This window comes from Trichosurus vulpecula, chromosome 5 (genome assembly GCF_011100635.1).
Source record: "Trichosurus vulpecula isolate mTriVul1 chromosome 5, mTriVul1.pri, whole genome shotgun sequence".
NCBI classification, from domain to species: domain Eukaryota; kingdom Metazoa; phylum Chordata; class Mammalia; order Diprotodontia; family Phalangeridae; genus Trichosurus; species Trichosurus vulpecula.
In genome coordinates, this window is record NC_050577.1 from 135,565,832 (window position 1) to 135,578,497 (window position 12,666).

The 12,666-nt window shown below is 39.1% G+C and overlaps 1 pseudogene; it reads left to right on the forward strand.

Annotated features, from left to right (window-relative positions):
* The first annotated feature begins 9,349 nt into the window (after positions 1-9,349).
* Positions 9,350-9,984, forward strand: LOC118852128 (annotated as a pseudogene).
* Positions 9,985-12,666: the final 2,682 nt, after the last annotated feature.

The following is a 12,666-nucleotide window of genomic DNA, read 5'->3' on the forward strand; positions in this document are numbered from 1 at the left end:
AATTGGCAGGTTGAAACTCCCAAAACAAACAAAATCAGCTAAAGGATCACAAATACCTTGAGCCAAGCCCATATAGCATAAGCACAATTATTTTAAAAATTAGAAAATGTAGTGAAATGTAGTGAATTTGTATAGTTGGAAAGTTAAGACAGCCCTTAGAGTCTTAGTTGTAGCCAAGGAGGTAATGTATTAGTGAAGTAAGCCTAAAGCTAGTAATTAGTAGGGGGAGGAGGAAAAAGGGGGAGCAAGGAGCAATGACACATTTAAATTACTGCATTTCACTTTGTATTGGTATCAGCTTCTGAATATTTCAGCGACATTGCATCTCGCAGCTCATCTACATATCCGCGGAGAATTGTTGAGCAGAAATTCCTCTTTGTTCTAAGGCTTAGAATCCAACTCAGGCTATAACTTATGGCTAGACTTTGGACCCTCAAAATAGAATGAGCTTTGTGACGATTTGTTGAATGAGCTTTAATCTCCCTCTCAGTAAGGCAAAACCACAAGATTATCCTATAGAACTCTTTCAAGTGTTCCTATTAATCATTTAATGACAATTGATCTTTATATTTATATCCAGTGGGGATATAGCATTCTATATTCATGTATGAAAATTTTGAGACAGTATTGGGTTAGATAATTAGGGACACCTGTTTTACATTACTCATCTTCCACAATGTGTCTCATCTCCCCTGCCGCCGCCGCCGCCACCGCCACCACCTCCCCCCCACCCCACTTTCCCTTTCTCTCTCTCTCTCCTAACAAACACCACTCACCATAATGGACTCCCAAACTGATTTCCCATCTCCAGTCTTTACCCTCTCAAACCATTCTTTTCACCTACTGGAAAACCTTAATTTGCTTCTATTGCATACAGAATAAAATACAAAATACTTACATGAAAATACAAAGTTATTGATGAGCTAGCTCCATCCTAACTTTAAAGCCTCTTACTGTTCCCCTATTCATTTGTAGGGAGACAGAAGTTTTCCCACTGGCCAAAATGGGGCTTTGCTCCTCACAAATATGCATAACAAAGGCAGGAATAAATACTAGGTGGAGAATTATGACCTTGAATCAGAAGGACAGATAACCTAATAAGGCAAATTCATTTGATTACTAAGCCAGAGAGAATCTTGGAAATGCCTAATGATAAATTAGTTATTAACGGAATTAGTTATCTATAACAAGACTAAAATTTCTGCTAGGCATTGGGTCAAAAAAGAAAAAAAAATGAATTTTAAACACAGGGCATTCTGTTTGCCTTTTTTGTTAAGCTGAATATGGCAGCTATAGTACCTAACTCACAGTGCTCTTGTGGAGATCAAGTGAGGCAATATTTGCAAAGAGCTTAGCACAGTGTCTGGCACATAATAGGTGCTATATGAACATTTATTCTCTAATCTTATATACCAAAATGCTCTCAGTTCACCCTGTTGTAGAAGAGCCCCCGGAATACCCTCGTATTCTAAAGCTAAGATAACAAGGCAGAGATGAGAAAAGGCAGGGAGCAATGACTAGCACAGATTATGTGCCTCACAGCCACCAGTCACAATAAGACCATCTGAGATCAATGGGCAGCTACCTGCAATAACTTGTGCCCCAAAACCATCATTAAACCAATAAAACAATATCATGTGTTCCATGCATGCAAGTTCCTTATATGATTCCTAAAGATATCCATTCTTCCCAATATTAGCATATTTGTGGGAAAATGAACCCTATAGGGATACATGAAGAGAATGCACAATTGTGATTTTTCTTACCATGCTATTTCATTAAATCCTTCTGTTTTATAAATATTGTATCCAGTGAGCAATGATGGAAAACATGGAGTGAGAAGAAGGTTGTGTGAAGTTAGTAGGGAGGTCAGGAAGGGGGAAATCCAGCTTTCTGAATATGTAGGACCTGTGTTTAGTTGAGTCCAAGGGTAGAACACCCAAGTGTGTGAATTGTCAATAACTTTAATCAGAGAGAGAAAACAAATGCACCCTAGGTGGAGTGATGAGGACTCAGAACAAGGTGAATTGATCGTCTCCAGAGAATTCATATCTATTTTATCTTTTGCCATCTCTAATTCTTCATTAATTAAAAATTCTCTTATAGCTATTGTTGTGAAAGGTATCTCCTTGGAGTCATCTGTAATTATTTTTATTATGAAGACTTTACATTTTAGTATGGCATGTACATATGGAACTTAGTACAATAGAAGGTATAACATGCTGATGTAACCACCTCTCTACCCCGTCACCGCACAAATATCTTTTTTTTTTTTAAACAAATCTCTTTCTAGTTTACCAGAAGTTATTGCCAAATTAGGAATCCTTCTCCACATGGTGTTGGGTTATTTAGTAATAGTCTACTGAGTTTTGTTATTTTTGATTCTTCCTCGTCTAGTAATTTCCATTGATCTACTTAATCTGTTTTTTTTTAACTAGCACCAAATAAATTTGATGATTACTTTATAAGATACTTCAAGGTCTTGAAGTGCTATACCTTATCTCCTTTCTTCTTATTCTATCTACATTCCTCCAGAGAAATTTTGTTTTTATTTCATCTGGTTCTACAAAGTAATTCTTTAGTAGTATGATAAGTATAGCACTAAAAACATAAATGAATTTAGGTAGTATCATTTTTATTGTATTGCTATGGGCCAAATACAAGCAATAAATATTCTACTAATTATTTGTCTTCCTTTATTTCTTTAAAGAGTGTTTTGTAATTTTATGTGTTTATGTCTTTGGTATGTCTTGATAGCTTCTTCCCCAGATATTTAATCATAAATAAGCATAATTATTTTGAGTGGGATTTCCCTTCCTATAATTTTCTTCTAGTTTTTGTTATTACTATGCGTAAATGACAATGGTGGGGGGGCTCTTTTGTATCCTGATATTTAACTGAAGCTAATATTTTTTCAAATAATTTCAGTACTGATTCTTCGGGGTTTTCTCAGTAAACCATTATGTCATCTGTAAATGGGGATAATTTTGTCTACTTCTTAATGATGTTTATACCTTAACCTTTTACCACTAGTATTTCTAAGCTTTGTTCATACCTAGTGAATACTCAAAATATGTTTTTACCTGATAAAGAGATTAGGGCATGGGGGGGGTGGGGTAAAGTAACTTGATTAATAAGCTCAATTTATCCACTTGCCTTTATACTTGACTTAATTTGATGCTTATTTCCTTTAGATTTGCCAGTAGAGTCTGAAGCTCCTTGTATACGAATTGCTATATTATTAATTTATGCTTATTTTTTTTTTACTTTTTCATCTGTTTTTCTTACCTTTCCAAATAAATGTATATTTCAAAATCTGTCCCTCCCTCCAAATCCTTAGCTTTAATAATATTCTATTGTAGCATCCCTTTCTAGGAAGGATTTACTTGCTTTGCCCTACTCTATTTCTATTACTTTCTACACCATTCCAAATTCTATTCTACTGTTTATAGACTAAAAAGTTAAATGTTAGTTATTTTAAAAATTCTTTCCAAGTCTTTCATGAAGGATCAAACTTCTGGAGTACACGTTAGAGCTGTTTCATTTATCCCATTTCTATTTGACACGTAGGAGTCACTGTATATCCCAAGGTATGATGCCCAATCCTACCCTTTGTCCTTAATAAGTTTACTCGCCTCTCCTTAGCCCAATATGTCTTACCTCTGGGCTAGTGCTCTCCCTATCACCTTGTTTTCTTCCTGTCACCTCCTAACCTTCATGCACATCTCCTGGGATTCAATACAGTCCCAAGAAGCACAATCCTTTCTCAAAGAAGGTAGTCTTATTGTACCCATTCCCCCCATGTCTCACCAGAGAATACACATCTATTTCCAAGAACCATTAGACCCAAAGGGAGATAATAATGGGCAGTGAGAGTAAGAACCCCAGGGAGTAACAACATTATCCAGATTACTATCCTTCCTATCCAGTCCAGCCCTTGCAGCCATTATCCAAGGAATTAATCCTTGTGAAGATTAACCTTGGAAACTGATTCTGCAGATGATGAAGACCCTATTTCTTCAGCAACCATAGGTTCTGTAGACTCAGAAAACAAAATTCTTGCTGCCAAAGTCCTTGGAATTGTCAAATGGTTCAGCAGCAGAAAAAGAATGGTTTCATTAGTGAAAATGCATTAAAGAGCAGACATTACTACCTGCTTTGCTAAGGACCAGAGGACCTTCCCATCTCACGTGCAACTGAGACATCTTGTATGAGTTGTCTCTATTAGAACATGAGTTTCTTGAGAAAACTATCTTTCTGTTCCCTTAGTACCCCTGTGTTTATCACAGTGCTTTTTCATTTGTTATGTCCCCTTTTTATTTCCTGGAGTGTAGGATGTGTCCAGGGAAGACCAGTACTTCTGGTGTGAGGGCTGCCAAGCCCTTTTCAGGGATGTTTTCTACCTTTGGCGGCCACCTGTACCACCTAACTCTCACCTGTGGCTCCAAGAAGCTGAAGCATGCTCAGCCACCACACCCTGGTAAACTGTTTCAGCAGACAAACTAAATCAGGTTAAGGGTAACTGAGAGGTCTCAAACCCATTGATGAGTTAAAGAAGTGTCTACCCCAAGAATGTGAAGACTTCCCCTGGTGGGATGGGCAGATGAGAACAATTTGTTCTGGAGTGGCCACAGTGAAGGCGAGTACTGTGAAGCTGGAGTAGGTTTTGCAATCAAAACTAATCTAGTCAACAAGCTTGTACGCCTCCCGAAAGAAGTGAATGCCAGGCTCACGACAATGCAGGAAGGACCACTTGCAGGAAAATGTCACACCAGCACCATCAATGCCTATACTCCCACCATGACAAACCCTGATGAGGTCAAAGAAAAATTTTATGAAGACCTGGAGACCCTTATCAATGTGCCAAAAGACGACAAGCTTATAATTCTGGGTGAATTTAATGCTAGAGTAGGCTCAGACTACCAGACTTGGCAGGGAGTCCTAGGGAAGAATGGAGTTAGAATAGCAACAGCAATGGTCACTTACTACTGAAGACTTGTGCATCTCATGACCTCATCACCAACACTGTCTTTTGTTTACCTAAACACAATTAAACTTCACGGATGCACCCTTGCAGCAAACTTTGGCATTTAATAGACTATGTGATTGTAAGGAGAAGAGACAGGATGTGAGACTGACAAAGGCAATGTGTGGTACAGAGTGCTGGACTGATCATAGACTTATCCTCTCCAAGCTAAATATTCACATTCAACAAAGGTGGTGGCTCCAAAGCAAAATGACTACCAGAAGAATTAATGTCAACAGATCTTCTCTGAGAGGGAACAGTTTGTTGCTAACTTGGAAGGAAAGTTAAGCCAACACACAGTTGGCAACAGTGGAGCAGAAAAGGAGTGGGTTTTAGAGATTTGGTTTATAGCACTATATTAGCTCATTTGGGTCAGAAAACTCACAAACATCAAGACTGGTTTGACAAAATGGTGAAATTTGGAAGCTGCTAAATGAAAAATAAAAGCCCCACAGGGGTTGCCAGCAGGACAGTTCATCCATTTTTAAGAAAGCAGCATTTAATTCCATCAAAAGTAAAGTACAAGCAAAGCTTAGAGAGATGCAGGATTCTTGGCTTAGTAAGAAGACAGATGAAATTCAGTTTTACACTGATAGTAACAATTCAATGCACTTTTATGATATCCCGAAGGCTATTTATGGGCCAAAGACCTATGGTGCATCACAACTACTCAGTGCTGATAGAGCCACATGGGTTAATGATAAGGACATGATCCTAGAAAGATGGGCTGAACACTTCCACAGTGTTCAACAGATTGTCATCAATCAATGCTGAAGTCAATCCCTCCCCAGTTGAAGTTCCAACTGAAGAAGATATTTTTGAATGCCATTAGGCTCTTTTTGTGGGACAAAGTACCTGGTACTGATTCTAGCCTAGCTGAGAGTTACAAGGTGGGGGGTTCCCATACAAAAGCTGATTGAAATTTTCCAGGTTATATGGTAGGAGGAAGTTTTTTCCCCAGAAATTCAAGGATACCTCCATTGTCCATCTCTATAAAGGTAAAGGAAATGGATTGTCCTGAGACAATCACAAGGGGGAGGTGGTGGTGGTGGTGTTTCTCTTAATTATTGCTGGCAAGATTCTTGCCAGAGTCCTTGTTAATCAGCTGATCCTTCACCTGGAAAATGGTCATCTACACAAAAACCAATGTGGCTTCAGAAAGGGCTGAGGAATGGTTGTTATAATGTTTGCTGCCTGACAACTCCAGGAGAAATACCGGGAGGAGAATAGAGGTCTGCACACAACATCTGTAGATCTGACCAAGGTCTCCAATACTGTCAGCCATGAAGGCTCATGGAAAACATCAAAATTTGGTTGCCTGGAGAAGTTCATCAGCATTGTGCATCAATTTCATGATGGCATGCTTATTCAAGTTCTGGAAAATGGACAATGCTTTCGCAGTCACCAATGGAGTGAAACAAGGATGTGTGCCTGCTCCCATGCTTTTTAGCTGATGTTTTCAGCCATGTTGTCAAATGCCTTCAATGAGGATGAACACTGCATCAAGGTCAACTACCACACTGATGTAAATTCTTCAACTTGAAAAGGCTACAAGCCAAGACCAACGTGGAGGGAGTATTGATGCATGATTTTCTGTTTGCAGATGACTGTGCATTCAATGTAGTTTCTGAAGCTAAGATTCAACAAAGTCTGGATTGATTCTCTGCTGCTTATGCTAATTTTGGCCTAACAATTAACACCAAGAAAACATTGGTGCTCCCTCAGCCACCACCCCATCATCCATATGTGGAACCATTGGTTACAGCTAATGGAGAAGTTTTGAATGCTGTGGATAAGTACACTTACCTTGGGAGCGTACTTTCCAGGGATGTACACATTGATAATGAGGTTGATGCACACATTGCGAGAGTTGCTCAATCTAATAACTCTTCTCTTCCACACTTTACCAAATACTAACTACCAAACTGAAGGTCTACAGAGCTATTGTGCTGACCTCACTGTATGTCTATGAAACCTAGAGAGGGTACCAGCGCAATGCCAGGAAACTGAATTGCTTCCATTTTAATCGTCTTAGGAAGATTCTGAAGATCACCTGGTAGGATAAGACACCAGACAGATGTCCTTTCTCAAACTAAACTTAGCCAAGCATTCAAGCTCCACTTCAGGGAGCACAACTCCAATGGGCTGGCCACATTGCTAAATACAAAACAAACACTTGCCAAAAAGACTGTTTTATGGAGAACTCACATAGGGCAAGCACTCACATGGTGGTCAGAAGAAGTGATACAAAGACACTCTCAAGGTCTCTCTTTGGAATTGTGTGACATGGGAGACACTAGAACAGTACCACTCAGCATGGCTTGCCCACATCAGAGAAGGTGCTATGCTCTAGGAGCAAAGCAGAATTGAGACAGCTTGAAGGAAATGCAGGATGCGCAAATTTAGAGAATCCACCCTAAATGTTCACATGGACTATTTGTGCTCGATCTCTGGTAGAGCATTCCAAGCTCGTATTGTTCTGATCAGCCAGTCAGACACACTGTAACTTGACTCTAGCATAGTGATGTCATTTTGGTCCTCTTCAGGAACAAAGGACAACAACCGCACCAATTTTATTTCCCAAACCCATTACCCCCTTCCCTTTTTGACTTGCCAATTCTTGTTGGAAGGCTGAAGGACACACCATTCTTTCTTTGCTCACCTCCAAGGAGGGGGCAGGGTGCTTCATTTTCTCTTATGCCTCTTCTACCAATTCAAATGACTTTCCATTATTATTCCCCATACCCTCCAAATATCTCTCTCTTCACCTACAGGAGAACCTCAGATTTAGTTCATATGAAGTTAATTCTGTTCTTCATTTTCTATGATTCTTTAAGATCTTAAATCTTTAGCCCCTTAAATCCTCCTTACCCCGTGATTTCTTTTTGTTCTTTTACCTCTCAATTTATTTTTTTTAAACAACAGCCTAGAAATGTGAGAGTTTTATTTCGTTGCTTAGCCATTTTCCTGATAGTTACACTTATTTACCTTTCTTGTGTTTCTTTTCTTTGGAGTATTTTCTATGGCAAGGATAGTACAAAAGGAGGAGACTCTAGTCAATGAATTGAAGATAAGATTCTCCCATTCACATGCATGTTTGAATTGAATTTCATTTCTCTTATACTAGCCAATTTTAAATAGAACTACCAATGGGAAAACTTGGCAAAGAAATATAATACTATTGTTGCATTTTTTAAACTAAGAGGTCCTTCATTTTATTTCTCATACCATGTTAAGATTCAGATCTCCATAGTAAATTAGAATAAATGACACTGGAATTGTAGTAAAAATGACCAGAAATCCTTATCATTGCACATGGTGAGTATATCTAGGGTGTCTTTCTTTTGGAAAGCTTAAAGGATTTTATCTGCATCATTACTCATTTCTAACATTGCTGTGAGCAAAATACATTGTCATTTAAATTTTTACCCAGTAAACTGAGGCAGATTGCAGGCAAGTAACTTTTTTGAGGTTAAATAGTATATCAGATTTAGAGCTAGGACTCAGGCTGAGCACAGTTGTTCAGTTAGGAAAAAAGTAAGAAATGCAGCTCCTAGCTTTATTCATTGTCCTTAAAAAAAAAAAAAAGGAGAAACCAAGTAGGGTAAAGAATGGAAAACATTTAATACAGTGGGGAAAATGTTTAAAAAATGGAATATTTTTCAAAATTTTCCCCCAAAGGAACTTTAACCAAACAATCATCTTTCTCATGTCATGTTCTTGTCTATTTCCACCCTTGCTCCACAGTCTCCTCAAAGCTTCCTTTGCCAGGCAATTTCAGATGTATTACAAACATACTCTTGTGAACAAGAGCAGTAATTCTCATAGATGCAGGGGATCCTGCTGCTGATGACAATCAGTCCCAGGTATCCATTCACTTACCAATTGCTGTTGGTTCCAAAATAAGTTTTTTTTTTTTTTTCCTAAGTGAATCCAGGCTTAGACATCCAATTGATAAGTAAAACTAAGGAATGCTTGTGTTTTCACAGCTTGTACTTTCTAGGTGGTCAAAAGTCACTGAGCTGACCCCACCTCAGAAAACCCTCATCATTGCATTCATCTCTTAACAGCTATTTTTCTTTGAGCTCAGGCCGGCAACCTTTCTTCCGGACTCACGTTTGAAGGTTAGTCTTACAGAGGAGCTACGAGCAATGTGTATTTTCCCTGTTACTCTGCGCTAAACTTTCAGCTAGATGTTATGAGTTTCAACACTTGGCAACAGGAGCCACATTAGAGGTTCTAATGGGAAAGGGTTATACTATTAAAAATGCAACTGAGTGACGGAAGCGGAGTGGCGCCAAGGCCGGGCCGGACCTGGCTGAGATGGAGGCGGCGGTGGCAGCTGGGATGACGGTGTGGAGCGGCTTCCTGCTTCGTGTTCCGACTGTCTTTCCTGGCCCTCACCTGACTGCTGCTGGTGCAGCTGGCAAATGCGGTCAGGAATTTTGAAGATGTCTGGTATAAGTGTATTTGTCCTCCTTATAAAGAACATTCTGGATACATTTATAACAAGAACATGACTCAGAAAGATTGTGATTGTCTGCGTGTTGTAGAACCCATACCAGTCCTGAGACCTGATGTGGAAGCCTACTGCCTGCGTTGTGAATGCAAATATGAAGAAAGAAGTTTTGTCACAATCGAAGTTACAATTATAATTTATCTATCTATTCTGGGCCTGCTTCTTCTGTACATGGTATACCTTACACTTGTTGAATCTATCTTGAAGAGGTGTCTCCTTGAACATTTCCAAATGATACAGAGTGATGATGGTGTTGGGGTTCACCAGCCCTTTGCAAATGCCCATGATGTGCTAGCCCGATCCTGCAGCCGGGCTAACATGCTCACCAAAGTGGAGTATGCCCAGCAATGGTCGGAAGCTTCAGGTTCAAGAGCAGAGGAAATCTGTGTTTGACCGGCATGTGGTCCTCAGTTAATCAGGAATCCAGTGCCAAGGTGACTGGAAGAAAGGAAGGAAGGCAGGCTGTGGGAAAAACTACTCACATCTTCCTGACTGTTTAAACCTCTGGTGAGAGAATTCACCAAACTTGTTCAATGGGTCAAAACTGGAAGCAGAAAAAAAAAGGTTTTTTGTAATTTAAAAAAATAAAAGTATTAACTGAAAAATTTTAAAAGCACATGTCTCAGAGGCCAAAAAGCCACAGTTCTTCCTGGCTTTTCCTAACGAAGCTAAATCTACCTATGAATTATCTCGAGATTCTTTCTCTCTGGCAAACATTTCCATCTGCACTTCTTCCTTACCTTAATTCCAACATGTTTTTCAAGACAACTTTCACACTCTTCATGTTTTGGGGAGGGAAACAAAACTCTCACACGACACTTTATTCCATGGACTTTTGTAAATAGATGTTTCCTATTGTATTTTTGTGCCTAGTCTCATTTTCAGTGGAGTCAGATTCTGCTGGAAATGCTGACCGGCTCAGGTGATTTTTAGCACTGACTATGTCCTGAGCAGATGATTGGCTCTTAGCAACACTTGGAAAGTTGACTGTGAAACATTACTGACAGAAGTGCAGATCTGCTTCGGTACTGTTATGTAAATAAAACCTCCAGTCCATGGAGAGGGGATCCTCGTATGGAATGGTCCTTTGCTAGTTTTCTCAGTGACTGAAAAAAATGGTGTTGGTGTATACGGTCCTTCTTATCTTCTTCTCATGGCCTTAGGGTTAAACCCTCAACTGTAACCAAGGTCCTGGAATCCATCCTTTGAGAGCTGTAACAGTTATTGGCTAACTGGCTCTTTACTTTCTACATTCTCTTTGGAATGTAACAATAAAAATTAATTTTTGAAAAACCAAAAAAAAAATGCAACTGAGTCACTGGGATTGTCCTGGGCAGGGGAATAGTCAGAAAACTCAGTATTCAAGAAGGTCCTTTGGTAGAGAGGGCGGTATTCCTAATCCATTAGACCCCAACTCAAAGTATAGCCTATAGGCACCTATGAGACTTGAATGACAGCATTCTTTCCCTAGATCCAAAATGATCCACTTTCACTGGAATAGCCCTGGGTGGTTCATAGCCTCATAGATACAGCAGCCAAAAAGACCTCAGAGAGAATGGGAGATATTAAAACCCTTTGAGAGACTGGGACGTGTTCATGTCATATTGTTCTTAAGTGTCTGAGGCAGGATTTGAACCACCAGCCTAGTGTTCTATGCCTGGAATACTCTCCCTCCTCATCTCTGCTTCCTGGCTTCCCTTTCTTTAAATATCAGCTAAAATATCACCTTCTGCAAGAAGCCTTTCCCATCCTCCCTAATGCCTGTGCCTTGCTTCGAGAATTATCTTGAATTTATCCTGTAAATATTTTGTATGTGGTTGTTTGCAAGTTGCCTCCCCCATTAGACTGTGAGCTCCTTGAAATCAGGGACTTTTTTTTTTAAATCTTTGTGCCTGGCAGAGTAGATGCCAAAAAAAAAAAAAAGAAAAAGAAAGACAACCCCCCAAAACAAACTTGACTATTACAACAGATATAACCTAATGGAAATTACATTTTAATATGAATATAAGTTTGCTATGATGAATTTCTGTGGACACAGCAACACACAAATATTTCCATTTAAGGTACAGAGGTGTTTTAAACTGTATTAGTGAGAGGAGCATCTACTCTAAGGCAATCTTTAATTCTTAAAGTACTTTTCTCTTTTGCAAATAAAGCCCTACTGACTAAGGCAAGAGGGAAAAGAGCACGCTACAGACAACAGGCCATCCACATGTGTATGACCAAAAGTTTGTTGTACTTTAAGGTATGTTTTAAAATATTAAAACAAACCATAACTCTGTCTTAGTGTCAGGAACATTTGGAACCCACAGCCCTGTGCTAAAAGATAAACTGAGAAACTCTATGTAAGTCTGAACACTTTCAGAACTGCACACATACCAAGTATTTATTGTAAGTGTATACTACTGTTACATATGCAGGTGAGAAGAATGAGTCTCTGGTGCAGATTGTCAGGATGTTTTATTGAGAGCTGGACTCTTGCAAGGAAAGCAAGGTCAATGAGAGGGTAAAGTTTGGGTTGATTATTTAAACTTCTGAGAGGGTGAGTGCCATTTGGAAATAATGTGTTTCTTATTAAATAAATCTGTCTCACAAGATTAAGGTGCTTCACTGGTAAGAGCAGACAAAACCAATCTGAAGTACTGAGAGGTTGGGAGCAAAAGGCCAGGGTCATAGGTCAGAGGCCCTGAGGCACAAAGTGCCCCTGGTTGAAACTGAAACAGAGAACAGGGAAAAGATGCAAACAAAACTTTTTCCCTTCCAATTACAGTAGGCTTTATTTTTGTATAAAACCCATATCTGTGTCATCATTTCCTCTACCTTCCCATGACTTTATATATATATTTTGCATTTATCTACCTGTATATATGCCAATATTGAAAAAGTTTCTTGAGAGTAGAGAATGTTTTCCTGTTTGTTTTTTTCTTTGCATCACTATGACCCAGAGCAATGGAAGTTACATAAAATAGGGATATTTCTAAAATTCTGAAATTATTAGCTTTTGTAGGTGTTTTCCATTAACTTATGTTTCTCTTTCTAGAGGATGAAACAGATGATTCTTTGGGGAGAACTCAGAATGAAGAAATAGCTTTTTCCTCCCTCGACAATTCAATTAGTGTTG